At 43.1% G+C, this 18,818-nt stretch overlaps 1 protein-coding gene across 1 annotated transcript in view; it reads left to right on the top strand.

Annotated features, from left to right (window-relative positions):
- LOC117507850 (receptor-type tyrosine-protein phosphatase gamma-like) overlaps window positions 1–18,818 on the top strand; it is a 954,825-nt gene that overhangs the window by 731,032 nt on the left and 204,975 nt on the right. The gene's annotated exons all lie outside the window — the stretch shown is intronic.

The following is an 18,818-nucleotide window of genomic DNA, read 5'->3' as shown; positions in this document are numbered from 1 at the left end:
TTGGACTTAAGTAAACACCTGGGGCCTCGTGTACAAAGACTTACGTGGACTTTCTACTAAAAGTTGGCGTACACCAAAACCCTGAATTTTTTGTAAGCACAAATATATTCAGATGTATCAAAGTGTATGTAGGTGTGGATCCACGCACGTTCCGTTTGTACATCCCACTGAAAGTGGAATTGAACGTGGAACCAAACTCCTCCCTGGCCACGCCCCATTTAAATATGCAATGTCACGTAAATAAGTCCTTTGAGCAGGGATTCCCCACGACGTCACATCAGACAACATGAACACACAAAAGAAATTAGACTATAGATGACTGGAAATGACGTGGAGACACACAGGGACAGTTTATTCAGGACGCTGTTAAACGGATTAATCATGAAACTGGAACAATGTTCGTGGGAGCTACGAAGCATGTGTGTGTGTGTGTGTGTGTGTGTGTGTGTGTGGTGTGTGTGTGTGTGTGTGTGTGTGTGTGTGTGTGTGTGTGTGTGTGTGTGTGTGTGTGTGTTTGTGTGAGGCCGCACACACAGAACAGCTGGCACACACCGACGTTAAAAAGTTGAGGCGCGCCTCTGCTGACAGTGACAGTGCACACTTACAATTTACACACGCGTTTATTTACAAATACTGAACACAGGAAGCCTGTTTAAGAAGCTCTGCTGCTCACCATCAAACAAAAATAAAAAAAGACATTAATGATGATAATAAAAACATATTTGAATGTGCACATGCCCAAATGTGTCCACTCTGGTTTTCGTTTGGAACAATTAAACAAATAAACTATTTAAACACAAGAGCCCCCCCCACCCCCCATCATGTACCATGCAGCCTCCAGTGCGCATTTGTGCACCACGTATGATTTGAACATGGAATGAAAATGTTTCCTATTAACAGAAACAAACTCATCATGTGATGCCGCTTTCATAGCAATATGTGTGCAGTTAATAGCTCCGATTACATTCGGGAACCCAGCTTTTGCACCAAAATGCGCTGTAATGTTGGAATGTACCTGGATGACATTCGGATGATTGCGTTACACACAGCTGGTGGCACGGCTCAAGGTTGACTGGCACACTCCTGACCAATCAGCCAGCTCCCGCTGGAATGCCCCTGATGCCAGGAAGCCCAGCGTGGTCAGCACCTGTGTGGGCAAAGACAACCCCTGGCTCCTTGCCGAATTGTGCTCTGGGCCAACCACAGTTCTGTGCGCACCTCCAGTACCAGTGGCTTTGGTAATTGAAATCAGTTTATGAGCCAATTATCCATATTTGGAAGTAAATCCTCACATTCTCCAAATACACGCTCACATCAGATTTCACTATTTACAAAGTCCTCTAACAACGCGTACACAGTCACTGTTATTGACATTTTACGCATCACTTTGCGCAAGCTTTTATATCCATCCATGTAATTGCAAACACATGGGTGTGTTAAATGTTCATCAGTGTGTCTCTAATGTGCACATTACTCTGATGACTTCTTGTTTTCACACTATTAACGGTTCCTGCATCACCTGTACATGTCGGAGAGCACAATAGCTGTAGAAACGTGCATACGCCAGCCAGGATTTTTACATGACGCACCACGCATTTCCACGCTTAAGTCACTTTTGATACATCTGCATGTGGACGTGGAAACGGGCGTACGCCAGGTTTTTGTGGGTACGCATACTTTGTACATGAGGCCACTGGACTTGGGTTCTTTTACCACACAAACACTTTCATTACTTATTTTTTGTTGTCATTACTTTGTCTTCTTGTCTTTTATGGTTTAATTTTATGCAGAAAGAATCAGTTAACTAAGCATTACCCAGGAAAGTCCAAAATTGAAATGAAAATTGAAAATGAATGTCCTGAATGAAATCAAACTTAACTTTGATGCCAGTGTCTTTCACATTGTCCTGCTCAGAAAGTTTACATTAAAATCATCCCAGATCAAAAATACATATAACCACAATGTCAAGTATTCCGAGTATGATGGCCACCTACATCAACGTTTCTTTAAGGGCCCCTTCACACATAGTGCGAATTTGGTCGAATTGCGTATTAAGTGTGCCTCGTACACCTGTTGCTACAACTACTTGTGCACACCAGCTGCTGACAGACAGAGTGTGTGCTGTGCGAGCAAATCAAACCCTCTCGTGGAAGGTGTCAGCCAAATTCTAGCTGACACGCCCGAACATCTAACACCGCCCTCATGGCACTTAGAAAATGTGTGGCCATTCACACTTTTGGCACAATAACAGACTTCAGACAATCACTGTTGTACTCGCAGTAAAATTTGTCTAAGTGCCCCATGAGAGTGGCTTTGGTGTGTGCTCTGAACTGACAGGAGGTGTGGCTATGACAGAACCGGCCAGGGAGATCTGTCATTCTGGACATCCTAGCTCTGTACTCTGTTTGGACGGACATGGACTAACAACTGACCACTGTGACATGCATGTGTCTGTTTGCGCTCATCAAGTGGACATAAATAAAAACATATATCACTGTGGCAACAGGCTGCAGCCAGCGAGCGTGCATGGGCACTGCGCACACATGGACAGGCTGCCCCCAGGTTGAAATGGAACATCAGATCATAACACACAGCAGGCGATCTGACTGTCACGTCACCCACGTGAGCTCTGTTCCACATGACGCGGTGTCCTGTGGCGCGCCATCCACAAGACACGCATGTCGGCAAGACATGCGCCAGCAGATGTGGGCATGAATGAGACGAGCGAACTGCTTCTCATTCATGTCATTTCATGACTGTACGTCAGTGACCATGGGTCATCTACAGAGGAACAGATGGATCATATTTGTATTGCCCGCTTGATGAGAGGGATTTAATACACTGCGATGTTTTTATATGCTGTGTTGTTTTTATTTATTTTTTAATACGTCCATGTGCTTCCTGATATGAGGCAGTGTTCATCATCTTTTATAGGACAGTGATGATAGCTCACTTGGTAAAGTCTCTGACTGCAATCAGAGCTTTTGGAGAGTGCAGGTTCGGGGAAAAGCTGCTGGGGAAAAGCTTCTGTGTTTCCGTGTCCACGGAAACATCGCATCATGTATTTTTTTATTTGTTATTTATTTTTTTCTATACACCAGCTGGTGGCACTGTGTTCCCATGTGCACGAACCGTCGCACCAGCATTGTGCACACCAGCCCGTCGGCGCAATGTTTCATGGTGTACACATACCAGCATACCAGATATGTGAAGGGGCCTTTATGGATTTACTTCAGCCAAAAACACAACCTCTACTGAGCTTTGACACTCAAGACACTGACACTGATTCAGTTGTAGCCACAGACTGCACTATTCATATGCCTTCATACTCACAAATGATGCTGTGATTATGATGAATTACAGTACTAGAGCCAGCTCATTTTCTTCAAAAATGTGACAAGTAATTCTTGTATCCTGGTCTTCAATTACACACACGGGCACAGAAAGACTGCACTTTCAGTCAGTCTGCTCCTTCATTCATTCTCAGTCCACTCTGCCTCTCGTGTCTCATTGCATTCCTCAGATTTAATGATTCTGACCTTGGCTTATGAATAGCGTCTTCTTCTTCAAACATTTTATATTAATTCATGCACCACTTGGTTATGCAGTTTCAGTGTTTTTTTTTGTTGTTGTTGTTGTTTGTTTTTTTGGTTGTGTCTATTAGGTGTTGAATTCAAATCATTGTCACTGTTGTTGAGAACATATCCTCCAGTCACTTTAACTTTATTATCAAACCTACGTGTGTCTGCTGCCACTGTGGTCCTGACACATCTTGATGTTCTGACTCTGTAGTAGAGGCCTGCTGGATTCTCTAATTTAGGGACCTACTTTCACCCTCCTCTCAGTCAGGGAGCCACTGAGTCAGTGGACCAGTCAGTCAGTCAGTCTGAGTGTCAGTCTGTCAGTTAGTCAGTGAGTCAGGCAGTTTGTCTGTCTGTCAAACAGTCAGTCAGTCAGTCAGCCTGTCTATCTGTCAGATGGTGGATCAGTCAGTCACTGAATCACTCAGTTATTCAGAAAGTCAGTCAGTCAGTCTGTCAGTTATTCAGTGCATCAGGCAGTCAGGCAATGAGTCAGTCAGTTTGTCAGAGGGTCAGTCAGTGTGTCAGTCTGTCTATCTGTTTGTCTGTCTGTCTGTCAAAGGGTGGAATAGACAGTCACTGAATCACTCAGTCAGGCAGTGAAACATTCAGTCAGTCTGTCAAAGGGTCGTCAGTCTCTCAGAGGGTCGGTCATTCAGAGGGTCAGTCAGTCAGTCTGTCTGTTTGTCAGAGTGTCATTACATCAGACAGTCAATCAGTCCATCAGTTGGGTCAGTCAACCAATCAGTGGCAGTTAGTGATTCGTCAGTGCGTCAGTCAGAGGGTCAGGCAGGCAGTCACTCAGTCAGGCAGTGAGTTAGCCAATCTGTTAGGCACAGGCAGGTCAGTGAGCCAGTCAGTCAATCAATCAGCAAATCAGCCAGTCAATCAGAGAGTTACTGAGTCACAGGGTAATTGAGTCAGTCAGTCTGTGAGTCAGTTATTCAATCAGTGAGTGAGTCAGTCAGTGGGTCAGTCAGTCAGAGTGTCAGTCAGTCAGTCAGTCAGGCAGCGGGCAGGCAGACAGTCAGGCAGTGAGTTAGTTTGCCATTGTGTCAGAGGATCAATCAGTCAGTCAATCTGTCTGTCAGCAAGTCAGTCAGGTCAATCAGCTGACAATCAGTCGACAAGTCAGCGACTCAAGCTTTGAGTCATTCAGTCAGACAGTGAGTCAGTCAGTCAGTCTGTCAAATGGAGGATCAGTCTGTCAAAGGAAGGGTCTGTCATTCAGTGAGCCGCTCAGTTAAACATTGGACCAGTCTGTCAGTGTGTCAGAGGGTCAGTCAGTCAGAGGGTTGATCAGATGGGACAGTGGCTCAGTCAGACAATCAGTGAGTGATTGAGTCAGTGAGTCATTGGATTATTCAGTCAGTGGCTCAGTCAGTCAGTGTCTCAGTCAACCAATCAGTGAGTGATTGAGTCAGTGAGTCATTGGATTATTCAGTCAGTGACTCAGTAAGTCAGTCAGTCAATCAATCAGTGAGTCAGTCAGGCAGAGGGTCAATCAGTTGCAACAGTGAGTCAGTCAACCAATTGGTGAGTGAGTAAGTCAGGGAGTCGGTGGATTATTCAGTCAGTGGGTCAGTCAGTCAGAGGGTTAGTTAGTGGGTCTACAAACGCTCTGCAGCTCCATGAAAACTGTGAGCTGTGTTGACATCTTTTAACACGCACAATGATCATAATGTAAAATAAAGACAGACAGCTCATCAAGGTGTGTGTGTGTGTGTGTGTGTGTGTGTGTGTGTGTGTGTGTGTGTGTGTGTGTGTGTGTGTGTGTGTGTGTGTGTGTGTGTGTGTGTGTGTGTGTGTGCGTGCACGTGCCTCCTGGTGTAATCTGGTCCTGACAGTGGGACAGTAAGCAGGTCGTCTCTAATGATGGCACACACTCGTCCCTCCGGTTGCATGTTGCTGTGTCTCAGTGGAATTGAGGCTCTGGCGCTGCCCAGTGTCCACCCTTTTGTGATTTCAAGCTGAGCGAAGGCTTTCCTGATAACTGAGGTGCCAACACTGGTGCATGCTGGGAGAAGAAACTCTGGAAATGAGGGCCTTGGTCTCTTCTTAAACTTGATTTGTGTCACATCCTCTGTGTCCCCGGTGTTGGGTGGACACCTGCCTTGACACTGTGTGTGTGTTTGCGTATTTACCCGTTTGTTGTGTCCATGTGTCTGTCTTTTGAATGGTGAAATGTCAGCTGTCTTTCCGTTTGGACCTTTCTTGGAGCTCTGTCTCTTCACTGTGCACAGCCAAGCAGATGAATATGCATCGCTTGACATTTGGTATATCTGCAGGCTGACAGTTTGGCTTGATCCTGTAATCTTCTACCTCCTTCCAAACTGTTTTATTTTTAACTCTCAAGCATTTCAGTGAGCTGCAGGAAGGTGCCTTTGAACCACATGTGGAGATAACGGAATAGAAATTATGCATTTCTCCTCACGACTGCTGGAAAATATGTTTTTACAGATTCATCCCAGATGATGTCAGTAAGTTTGCAGAATATCCAAAACATTCACACAAATGCAGTATAAACCTTTCTGGGTCTGCTGTTTTAAAATGTGCAGCTGCCATTGATTAGGCAGAGAGACGAGGTCAGCAGCTGATGTCGTCAACATGGTCAGTTATGTCCATAAACTCTGACTTAACAGTGAAACCAAAAGTTCTCCACATGTCATCCTGCATTATTTCAAAAATTACAAATGAAGATGTAAGATGCACAACCCTGTTAGTCCATTGTTTATTTGTTTTTTCAAATGGAGAAAAATGCAATTTACAATGCAAATTTAATGGAAAACACATTAGAAAAAAAAACATAGATTTCCATGAATAACATAACAGCAGTTTGTTCAAATTCTTTAATATTTTGCTCACTGACAGTTACCAAAATACCCAAGTGCATGTTGGCCTCAAATAAAAAATTGTGGGTTTGGATTTGCAAGGTTTTGCATCTGAGATAAAGCAGCTTGTATTTTGGAATAAACTAGCAGAAATACTCATTGGTTAGGATGCATAATGGAATTCATACTTTCAAAAATGCAGTGCCAATATTATATTATTCAGAAAATGAACAGTTTTGAAAAAGACTGTAATTACTGGCCGTGGGATGCTGTCCCTTTTGTGGGAAAACAGTGTTTATGGTTATCATTTTTGAACGTACTGTCACTCAAAACTCTGCAAGCTGACCAAATGAAAACAACTTACATCAGTATGTATGTAAGCTTAAAGCTGTGAAATAACTCAAATATGTATTCATTGTCTTTCAACCATCATCATCATGTTCATTCTTACGTTCATTAAAGCCCAGTTATCTGAACACATTAGGGGTGTGGCCTCTTTGAGTGACAGCTCGTGTGTTGTTGTTGCATTATCTTTTTTTAGCATTTTATTACAAACATCTGTAATAATATGGCTTGTTGTGAGGTTAATTCATTGAAAAGATCATCAAAGATGTGTTTGCCGATTTTTGCATTGAGTCATGATCATGTGATGTAGTAATTTTATTTGCTAATGCGTTTGCATTTTTAGCAGCTATTTGTAACTTCATGATATTAGATTGCAAATCCACAATTACTGAGGACATAAGAGGGTCATAATTTTTAAATGGCCACACTAAAGCAAAACCGTTATGAGAACCACCACTCAGCCCCAAATATGTGATTTAATATACACCTGGACTGAGGTTAGCCTGTTAGCTGAGGTTGTCAGTAAGTACTGGTACAACAGTCTGTGATTGGTCCATCTAATATGTCGGCTGCTATTGCTATCACGCCACGCTTTGTGATTGGCTGTGGCGTAACCGCCCAAAAAATGTAAGTGGTTCCATGGAAATAGAGACCTGGAATGGACATCACGTGACTAGGGCGTGCCGCACGGCGGCCATTACTAAGGCTGGAGAGAGCACCTTGAGCCAGTTAAGGCACCTGTTAAATAGAAGCGAAATGAGGGGTAAAAAGGCAGCCAGTGCTTCACCATCAACTGCACCAACTACAAAAACAAATTCTCGAATACTAAAAATGAACTGTACAAGAGCCTTAATGTAATTATGTAAAATAATATTTAAAGTCGTTATGTTGCAACTTAATATCGATATACTGAGACTATAACTCAACCCCATAAGTTCTTTTTATTAAGCTGCATTCACATGCATACAAATACGGAAACAAAAATGTATAAATATATATATATATATATGTGTGTGTGTGTGTGTATATACTTGCAGTTGTTGTTTAATATGATATATTCCAGTTGTAAGGTGGAACTATGCCAGTATATAAAGGTATATCTAAATATCTAAAAAGGAAGAGTAAAATAGGAGAGTAGAGTAGAGCCACTTAGGTGCCTGGTCTTGAGAAACAGGGATGGTGAATGGCTTTACATCTACTTGTAATAAAATGCTAGTAAAAATCATATATATATGTATATATGTGTGTGTGTTGTTGTTGTTGTCATTAAAAGACTAGCAATAATATTACACTGGAAAAAGCAGCAAGTTAAATGACCACAATGGCAAGGCATACTTCAGATTTTTTTTTTTAATACATAAGGATTTTTTATCCGAGCTTTTAATCAGCTTGAATACAACTTACAAGGCTTCATTTATAAAAATCCATCGAGAATTATGATGACAGGAAAAAAAACACAGTAAATTCCCTGAATTTCCACACTTTACATAAAACATTTTTTTCCTACCCAGACATGTATGGGTTCATTAGAAAGAGCAGTTAAAGGGCTTTAAAACAAGCCTACTTTTATTAAAATCTGTTAACAAATAGCAACAATAGAGTGAGAAAAGCAGCACAATTTGTCATAATTTCCCCAAATTTCTGCATTTTACATAAAAGGTTTTTTTTCCCACTCACACATGTATAGATTCATTGGAAAGAGCTTTCAAGGCACTTCAAAACAAGCCTACATGTTATGTGTCGACGCGGGTTGAGGAGCGGACCTGCGTCAGACAGAACCCAGCGCTACAAATAACCAGAAAAGCGGTTCCAAAAACAATATATTTATTTCATCCGCTGTGCATAAAAAGTGTAAAAACAAAAATAGCGTCCTTCTGGTGGAGTGACTGTTGGCACGCTCTCCAGCGCCCGCAAGGATCAAAGCCTGGCGCTCCTGGACCCACTACCACCGCCAAACACCCCCCAGGTGGACACAACAAACTGACTCTCTGTGAAGCAAAGAAGAGGTGAGGTAAGTCAGCAGTTACAACAATATCTTTCAAAGACACACGCTATCAGCAACACATTCAGGTCTGTATCTTTTTTAACTTTATGCAAATGAGCAGCTTCTCATAACAGGTGGAGGATCACTTATCCGCACGCCACAGCAGTGAGAAGCAAGCTGCACAATTCTCAAGCACAATTCAAGTATACTGTGTAACAAAACACCAAGTTACTATCAACAATTAGTCAAACACTTAATTACCTTTAATGTGTGCTGACAGCATGTGTCCTCACCCTTCCTTGCTTCACGGGCTCGATGTGCCAAACCCAGGTGCGGTCCTCAGCATCACAAGGTCGAGTTCCCGGCAGTTCTGCTTGAATCACACATGACTTAAATGCAGAACGCCATCCAATTATCTGCTTCAGCTGAAAGTCTTTAAGGTTGCATGTGAGCACCCGTCACAGGTGCTACACATGATGTTGATGAGGGTGAAGGACTCTTCAGCCAGCACCTTCTCCACAGACAAATCAGTTTCCATGCCACCTGAAGAGCAAAGAAAAGAAAACCAAAATATCCAGCCACACCCCCCAACACACAACAGTACCCCCCCATCAACGGGAAGCCTCCCGGCGACCGAACAGACCAGGCCCGAGAACAGCACCTCCCTCCGGGGTCCACGTCAGGAAGCAGACAGCACCACAGACAGCAGGACAGGCACCGCAGCTGGAAGGCCGGCTGGCATCAACAAAAGCCCCAAAACATTCCCCAGTACAATTCAACACAGAAAAAAAAAACATAAAACCCACCCAAAACCTCCCCAGGGGACCGTCCCATCAAACCCCGGGAAGAAAAGAAAAACTCCCAAATGCAAAAACCCAACACAGCCCCACAAACACAATACAAACGTAAATGCATAAAAGAAAAATAACAAACAACCCCCCCAGAATGACCTGCAGAGCCCAACCCCCCCCAGAAGGCCTTCATCGCCAGTTCCAGGAGGAACAGCCAGAACCATAATCCCACAAAGGTCCCCAGGTGTACATGGAGCAAACGGCGCCCCCCAGAGGACCGTACCATCACCCCAGGAGGTACCCTCCCCACAACCCCGGAACCCCAGACCCGGTCACACTTGGCTAGTTGGCCCCAAGCCAATTCCCCCCCCAGAGGACCGTCCCATCAACCCTGGAGGTGGAACCCGGAAGGAAACAGAACAAAATCAAAAATCAAAGCCCGGAGGACTACCAAAAACAACCCCGGGGGGATATAAAATGACCGTAAACCCTGTTACCCTCCCCGGCACCCCAAAAGACCCCAGGTCCCTCCCAGAGCCCCTCGGCGGCTCAACTTTGGCGAACGGCTCAAAACATTAAGCCGGAGAAGGGAACAGGAAAAAACTAACCCAGCTCCAACCCCAAGGCGCAGCGGAGAACCGGAAATACGTCCGGTGCCCCAACTCGACCATACCCCAGCCTCTCGGGAGGGGTGGAACTGCCAAAATGGCGAACGGCAACAGATCGGCCCACCCCTCCGACTGAGGTAAGTCTCCGCTGCACCACATCCCGGCAACACCAATGACGAACGGTACAAAGGCTCACCGAGGCTGGAGTGGAACCGGGCCCTAACCAAACCAAGAAAAACGCCTCTAACACACCCCCCCCCCCCCCCCCCCAGGTGCAGAGGTCTTCTGAGAATACTCAGCGTGACCAACCTGCACCACCCCACAACCCACAAGACAAACAGTCTTGGGGCAAGTGAGGTTGGGTTAGGGATGTAGAGAAATAAAACAACAAAATAAACGACCCAACAACCCAAACAGAAAATACCTAAAAACACATAGAAATTAACAATGACGTGAGCCCAGGAGGACTTCTAACCGCCTAACAGTCACTCCACCAGACACGCCTCTGACTCCCCAAACAAATTATAACCCCTATTTAAAGAAAACAAAACATTAACCCGTACTAGATTTTTTTTTTTTTTTTTTTAATGTGTGTTATATTGCCTGTCCCAGAACACCTGGAGATACGTCACCATTATTTTTCTTGACGTTTATATGTCGGGGCAATACAGTAATCTCTGCTCGTCCAAGCTGCATGGGCTCGTCAACAGGAGGAGCCAGAGGTCCCGTCGGAGGAGCCTCAGTGGAGCGAAGAAGAGGCGGCCCAGATCTGTGTCGGGAAAAGCCCCGAGACGAAAAAACCCGCTCTGATGGGCGTCCTCTCTCGCGTCCACGCTCCTTCATCCGATCATCTAGACGAATCACCAACGATATTAGCTCATCTAAATCGTTTGGCCCGTCACGGACTGCCGGCTCGTCTTTTAATGACTCATTTAACCCATATACAAACATTCCTCGTAAAGCTGCGGCGCTCCAACCTGACTGAGCAGAAACCAGAGAACATTGCATCACCACACAAGGCTCTGGACGACAAACAATCGGTTCGGACGCCAAATCTCTGGGTGACGGAGTTATCTGCACTAGTATCGATGATGCCGCAGCTGGAACAGCAGGAAGCGGAACGGCTTGCGCTGCAAGCTCCGTAACACGGGCGTCTGTTTGTTTAATTTGGTTTGCGAGATGCTGTAATTGCACCCATATTTTCTCCAAGTGTTCTTGAACTTTTTCGGCAAAAGGAACCGCTTCTGCCGCTGGGTCCATTATGGAATGGCCGGGAACTACTGTTATGTGTCGACGCGGGTTGAGGAGCGAACCTGCGTCAGACAGAACCCAGCGCTACAAATAACCAGAAAAGCGGTTCCAAAAACAATATATTTATTACACCCGCTGTGCATAAAAAGTGTAAAAACAAAAACAGCGTCCCTCTGGTGGAGTGACTGTTGGCACGCTCTCCAGCGCCCGCAAGGATCAAAGCCCGGCGCTCCTGGACCCACTACCACCGCCAAACACCCCCCAGGTGGACACAACAAACTGACTCTCTGTGAAGCAAAGAAGAGGTGAGGTAAGTCAGCAGTTACAACAATATCTTTCAAAAGAAACACGCTATCAGCAACACATTCAGGTCTGTATCTTTTTTAACTTTATGCAAATGAGCAGCTTCTCACAACAGGTGGAGGATCACTTATCCTGCACACCACAGCAGTGAGAAGCAAGCTGCACAATTCTCATCACAATTCAAGTATACTGTGTAACAAAACACCAAGTTACTATCAACAATTAGTCAAACACTTAATTACCTTTGATGTGTGCTGACAGCATGTGTCCTCACCCTTCCTTGCTTCACGGGCTCGATGTGTCAAACCCAGGCGCGGTCCTCAGCGTCTCACAAACGAACATCACAAGGTCGAGTTCCCGGCAGTTTTGCTTGAATCACACATGACTTAAATGCAGAACGCCATCCAATTATCTGCTTCAGCTGAAAGTCTTTAAGGTTGCATGTGAGCACCAGTCACAGGTGCTGCACATGATGTTGATGAGGGTGAGGACTCTTCAGCCAGCACCTTCTCCACAGACAAATCAGTTTCCATGCCACCTGAGGAGCAAAGAAAAGAAAAGAACACCAAAACATCCAGCCACACCCCCCAACACACAACACTACATTTATTAAAATCCGTTAAGGAATAGCAACGCTAGTGCAAAAAAAGTGGTCAGTTTGTTATTGATGATCTGCACATCTCCACCCTTAGTAATGGCGCCTTCCTGTCCTGAGTGACACTAATAGATTGAGGCGCGCATGTCCATTCCAGTCTATATTTCCATGGTTGGTTCCACTCCTCCAGAGACTGTGGTACCAGTGCTACTTGTAATAGAGGCTGCAGCCAATCAGAGAGTGGTGTGTCTCAGCCAATCAGCAAAATGTCCTGACGAAAAGTCACGTGACCAAATAACCCGATACCGACTCCTTTGCATTGGCTGGAGGAGTGGAACCAACTTAATCAGTAAGAGACTAACGGTGTTAGCATTTGTAGCAACAATTGGTAACTTGAGGATGTTAGATCTACTTCATCCGTTGGTTACTGAGGAAATAAGAAAAAATCCCTGATATTGATAGTGGCTCACGGATGCCCGCGAGTCGGATGAAATATCCCGGATTTTAGACTATGCGGGAGTGTTTTTTTGTTTTTTTTCAATGCAAGTGAGAGCGTGCAGGCAATACAATAACTCGTGCATCATGCGCGGATTACTTCGATTGCGCAGGCACGAGAGAGAGAGGGGGGTGGGGGGAGGAGAGAGGTTGCTTGGAACCTGCGTGTCTCAAAGCGAGTGATTTGTTCAGTGAGCGTTCAGGGCGACTGCTTGCCAGAGAGCGCGCTGATTGGTTTAGTCAGCAAAATAAGCCAATACGTTTCGGTGTGGGAGGGCTTTGGTTTACTCTCTCCGACCGTCACCTAGTTAACACTCAAGTCAGCGCACGTTGCGAGATGGCAGAGGGTGAATCCTCCAGTAAAAAATGAAAATATAAGACTCATTTTACAGCAAAATATACTAAAGTATATCCCTGTCTAGTTAAGGTGAAGAATGATGACACCGTGGCGAGGTGCACTGTATGCAACAGTGACTTCAGTATTACCCACGGAGGACTCAATGATTATAAAAGACATGTCGAGGTAGGCTAAGTTTAACACGCCAGATCACCTGTATTTTATTTCTGTAGGTTAAATGCTGTTATAAAATTAAGCAAAACGTATTAAAGACTTCTTTTAAGTATTAATGCATATGTAGTTACTATAGGCCTACAGGGCTCTAAATTAACTTTTTTCATCACCAGCCAAAATGGCTAGTAGATGTAGTAGATGTTAATCTACTAGCCAAACACACACTTACTAATGGGTCAAAGTGGCTAGCAAATATTCTTTTCTACCAGCCAAACTGAATTTTCACCAGCATTTGGCCGGTTGGCTGGTGTTAATTTAGAGCCCTGCTTATATCTAACTAGCCAGCTATCTAACTATCTCTATCCAGCCTGTCTAAGCATTTAAAAAAATCCCCAATTTAATATGTTGATCAATGTAGGCTAAGGGTAAATTAATTGTAGAAAATATGTAGAAATGATAGGCCTAATTATCTGTTTTATTCTTTAGGGACCACACCATATTAGGGAGGCTAAGCGCAGGGAAGGCTGCTCCAATATATCTCAGTTCTTTTCTGCAGAAAAGCAAAGTCTCACTGAGAAGGTCACTGCAGCTGAGGTGTATTTCACATCATTTGTTGTCGAACACAATGTGCCATTCAATGTCTGTAGGCACACTGGCAAGTTGTTCAGGAAGATGTTTCCAGATTCAGAAATAGCTAAACATTATGCCTGCTCCTCCACCAAAGCAACAGCCATAATGAATTTGGCCCTGGAACCTGAATGCTCAGAGGATATGTACAAACTAATTCGCACAGAAAAAAAGCCATACAGTATTTTGACGAAAGCAATGACATCATGTGTGAGAAAGAATGTGCTATTTTAGCCAGGTACTACAGTGAAGCACAGGATAAGGTGGCAGTTGGATTTATTGATATGCCAGTATGCAATGATGCCAAAGCTGAAAATATATTCAACTGCATCGCATCATCCATGGAAGAGAAGGGCATTGAATGGTCCAACTGCATAGGATTCAGCAGTGACAATTGCAATGTCATGATTGGCAAAAACAACTCTGTCTTGTCAAGAGTGAAAGCACAGGCCCCTCACATATACAATGTTGGCTGTCCTAGTCACTTGGTTAACATATGTGCCAAAACTGCTGCAAAAGAGCTCTCAATGTCACCCGAGGAATTGATAATTGACATTTACTACTAGCGCCAAATCACAACAAACAGTTGCCCCAAGGCGCTTTATATTGTAAGGCAAGGCCATACAATAATTATGTAAAACCCCAACGGTCAAAACGACCCCCTGTGAGCAAGCACTTGGCTACAGTGGGAAGGAAAAACTCCCTTTTAACAGGAAGAAACCTCCAGCAGAACCAGGCTCAGGGAGGGGCAGTCTTCTGCTGGGACTGCTTCTGCTGACGCCACATGAAGCAACTCGAAGCAGCGCAGGTGTGTCTTGAAGAGAAGTTAACACCCCCCTCCCCCCAAAAAAAACACAGTCACATTGGTTCAATGATTACTTGCCTGACCTCAAGCACAGGGCTGGAGGTCTAGAATGGAAATGGCGTAATTCAAGCATGCAGTAGTGGCTTAACTTCTGGATCTGTTCCTAAATGTTTCAATTCTGCAGTGATTAAACCATTACTTAAGAAATCTAATCTTGACCCAAATGTATTGAAAAACTATAGGCGGATGTCAAATCTATCATTTTGCTGTAAAATTCTGAAACAAGTGGTTTCACGGCAGCTCATGGACCACCTTACTGAAAATAATCTCATTGAGCCACTGCAGTCTGCTTTTAGAAAACATCATTCCACAGAGATGGCTCACACTAAAGTGGTGAATGATCTTCTGTGTGATAGATAGATAGATAGATAGATAGATAGATAGATAGATAGATAGATAGATAGATAGATAGATAGATAGATAGATAGATAGATAGATAGATAGATAGATAGATAGATAGATAGATAGATAGATAGATAGATAGATAGATAGATAGATAGATAGATAGCTTTTATTGTCATTACAACAACAAGATTGCCACACTCATTCCACAGCAATTAATCCACAATTATTACTTGTTTACCGTAATAATGTCACACATCAGAATTAGGACAACACATGTACATTTGACACTGTTTATGTGCACTAAACTTGAAACAGTCCGTTTTCCAAATTAAGGCGATGTGAGTGTGTTGGTAGTCGCTGCAACTGTCAAGTCGCACCACCTGCCAGCTTGGGTAGAACGAGTACCTACCGCAGGGGGAGAGGGGCAGGAAGACAGGTAAAAGGAGAAACTGGAGCATGCTTCAGTCCATGTGTAAGTCAGTTATTGTCTTTGTGGGTTGAGATAAGAATGGAGCGGACTAATCTCACCAAGGTCTGAATAAATTCCTCTGGAGGTAAACAGTGGGCAGTTGACTTTGAGGCTAGATAGCCTGTAGTGTTGTAGCTGAGCAGTGAAAAACACTTTTTAACAGTTCCACTTGAACAGACAAATCCCAATTATGAATTAAGAATATTCCCAATTATGAATTAAGAATATTCACCAGCCTCCGAAACCATCAGCTTCAACTGCAAGGCACACATCAGCTCCAAGATGTCATCCAATTTGCGTCTGAGTTTAAGAGTCAACACAGTCTGAGAATGCACTGCCTTGCCAACTTCGTTAATCATGACGGACAAGCAAGGGCCTCTGGTTCTTGATGCTGCCATCTTGCCAATTTTCTGGTAGATCAGAGCAGCACATAAGCCAAAAAGTACCAGCCCTGCTGTCATGAGACCAAAAATGAATAAATCCTCGACATCCTCAACGGAGAAAGGCTCCAAGCATGCCACACGCCAGGAACTCCAAGAGTCCCGAACATAGCCCACAGGATATGTTCCATCTGGGCAGGAAGGATCCCCCGGTCCTGACCCTCTTGTAGAAATGGTGTCAATAGCATTCAGAGACCAGTTGATCAATTCCATGGTTAATCCAATAATAGTCCAATAGATCCAGAATCCAATATAGTTCTGAGGAATTCACAGTCTGGTGAAGCCAGGACTTAAAGGTTAAAAGCAGAGAGATAAGGGAGAGTGGAGGAGATGCGACTGCCCTCGTCGGAGTCCCAAGCTGTCACCACATACAGTGTTAGTCCTTTTTTATTAATTTCATTATTACATAACATATATATTTTAGACACATATTTTCTATTGGGTGCACACTTTAGTTAATATTTGTCTGAATTATACTTACACTTGTTTTAGGAGCTGCTTGGGGAAAAAGATGGCTGAAGGGGCTGGCAGCCATTTTATAACTTTGGAGGCCTACCAAGTCGAAATGGACTGGGGGGGAACTTCAGTTTAATTTTGGTTAATTTAGATATTTAATTTGCTTTACCTCACTTTTGTAATCACTTCTGAGTTTGTGTTAAGTTAAAGTTATTTTGTTTTATTTTGGGTTTTTACCTTTGTTGTTAAATTGGTAGTTTTGTTTCTTTTTGTTTGAGATCTCCCCTCTTGAGTTAAGGTTTGGTTACTCCATCCCTTTTTAAGCAGCTTATGTTAATTATCATGAGTTCAGTTTTTCTTGAGTTTCTGTATTGTTCAGTTGGGCCCAAATCTTGGTTATTTTGATTTTTACAATGGTTTGTTAACTTTTGTTGGCTTTATTAAAATTGGAAACTTTTTTTACACCCTTGTTGTCCATGTCCATGTTTGGTCCACTACATTCTGCTTGCAATGGATTCGGACAACACTATGGTTCTGGTGCTGTTAGATCTCAGTGCTGCATTTGATACAGTGGATCATCATATTCTACTTGATAGGTTGGAAAAACATTTTGGGATTACTGGGAGTGCCCTTGCATGGTTGACATCATACTTGACCAGTCGTTCTGTGTTTTGTACAGTACCACTACCTCTAATCTTAGTGACGTGAAATTGGGTGTTCCACAGGGCGCCGTCTTAGGCCCCCTGCTTTTCTCCCTTTATATAACACCCCTTGGGCACATATTGCAGCGTTTTGGGGTTGCCTTTCAGTCATACTCAGTTATACATGCCGATATCTGCTGGTAATCTCATCCACATAAAATCCTGTAGCAAAATTACATGCCTCGCAATGGGGGACCAAAATAATGTAGCAAAACTCTAAATCACCTCACCCGCGGGGATCAAAATTATGCAGTGAATTTTCAAGTCCTTCACATGGGTGCACCAAAAATACATGTAACAAAATTTAATTAATTTAATTATTTGGAATGAATGGCACCTCACACCAAGGCACCAATTTAATGTGGTGAATGTATTGTTAAACTCCCAAGTTGAATTAAATTGGCCTAGACCTCATTTAATGGGTCGCCAAAATAATTAACAATTTTAGGGTTTAATAATCATTATTTAATATCTAATTTACTCGGGACACCACATATTTATAGCATAAGTACTTTAATTTAAACATTCATTAATTAATCAGTCTCAAATTAATCAGTCTCGTGTCTGAAAATCTGAATTCTACGATACGACTGACCAAAGGTTTCCTTCTGAACACAAAATAAACCACAGCAGAAATATTTACATTTGATTTACAATTAAACAAGAAATGAACAATTTACTGGCATTTTTGTGGACAGTGATTAAATAAGTTCATTTATGTACACAACTTGCTTACTCATTAAACGTTGAGAGAAAGAAGCTTAAAGACTTAAGTAAATAAATCTGATTAGAATTTAGTGATGAAATTTGAAGCCAATTAATTTTAAGAATATTATTAAACAATCATATGAATCGGTTTAAAAAGAAGCCACTTTGTATCAATTGACAACAAAAGCCTTTTTCTGAAACCTTTAATTGGGTCACTTAGCTGATCCGTTGAAGAGATGGTTCTCCGTCCATCGATGTGTTGATGCTCTTTGCAGCGTGAGCTCACTTGGGTCAGGGGTTAACTCAGTGGTCTCCCCGGGAGACAGGATGGCTGCTGGCAGTCAGGTTGTCAGCTTGCTTGGACCCCAGAAGTGGAAGGCGTTTGTTGAAAATGGGTTGTGGTAGCTTTTAAAATGTTTGTTGGAGCCAGATTAAAAGTTGTTTTGTATTTAGAAAAAAAGAAGATAAAACTTTAAAAGTGTTGGAAAATTACAGAAAAGGAAAGTCGCTTTTCTGTCAATTCTCTATTATTTTGAAAAGTTCAGATCGGAAGTTCTCTTAAAACTTCAAAAGACTTGACGCACCTTAAAGTGTCAGGTTAAAATTCAATCAATCAAAATTAAAACAAGAATAAAGCAATGAATGAATGCCATATGGTAGCTTTAGGTTAGCTGAGCATGGGGGCTTGTTGACCCAAAAATAAAAGTTAAGCATTTAAGAGAAGAGAAGCGGGAAGGCAGGCGCTTTGAGTCTGGTGTGCTTGTGGTTTCTTCCTCAAATCATCAGAGAGAGTTTTTCCTTACCACTCTCGTCTGTGTTCTTGCTCTAGGGGTTGGTAATGTTCGACCTTACTTGTGTGAAGCGCCTTGAGGCAACTTTGTTGTGATTTGGCATTATATAAATGAAAATAAA

Source organism: Thalassophryne amazonica, chromosome 3, assembly GCF_902500255.1.
Source record: "Thalassophryne amazonica chromosome 3, fThaAma1.1, whole genome shotgun sequence".
In the NCBI taxonomy this organism is placed as follows: domain Eukaryota; kingdom Metazoa; phylum Chordata; class Actinopteri; order Batrachoidiformes; family Batrachoididae; genus Thalassophryne; species Thalassophryne amazonica.
This window is presented reverse-complemented; position numbering and strand designations above follow the sequence as displayed.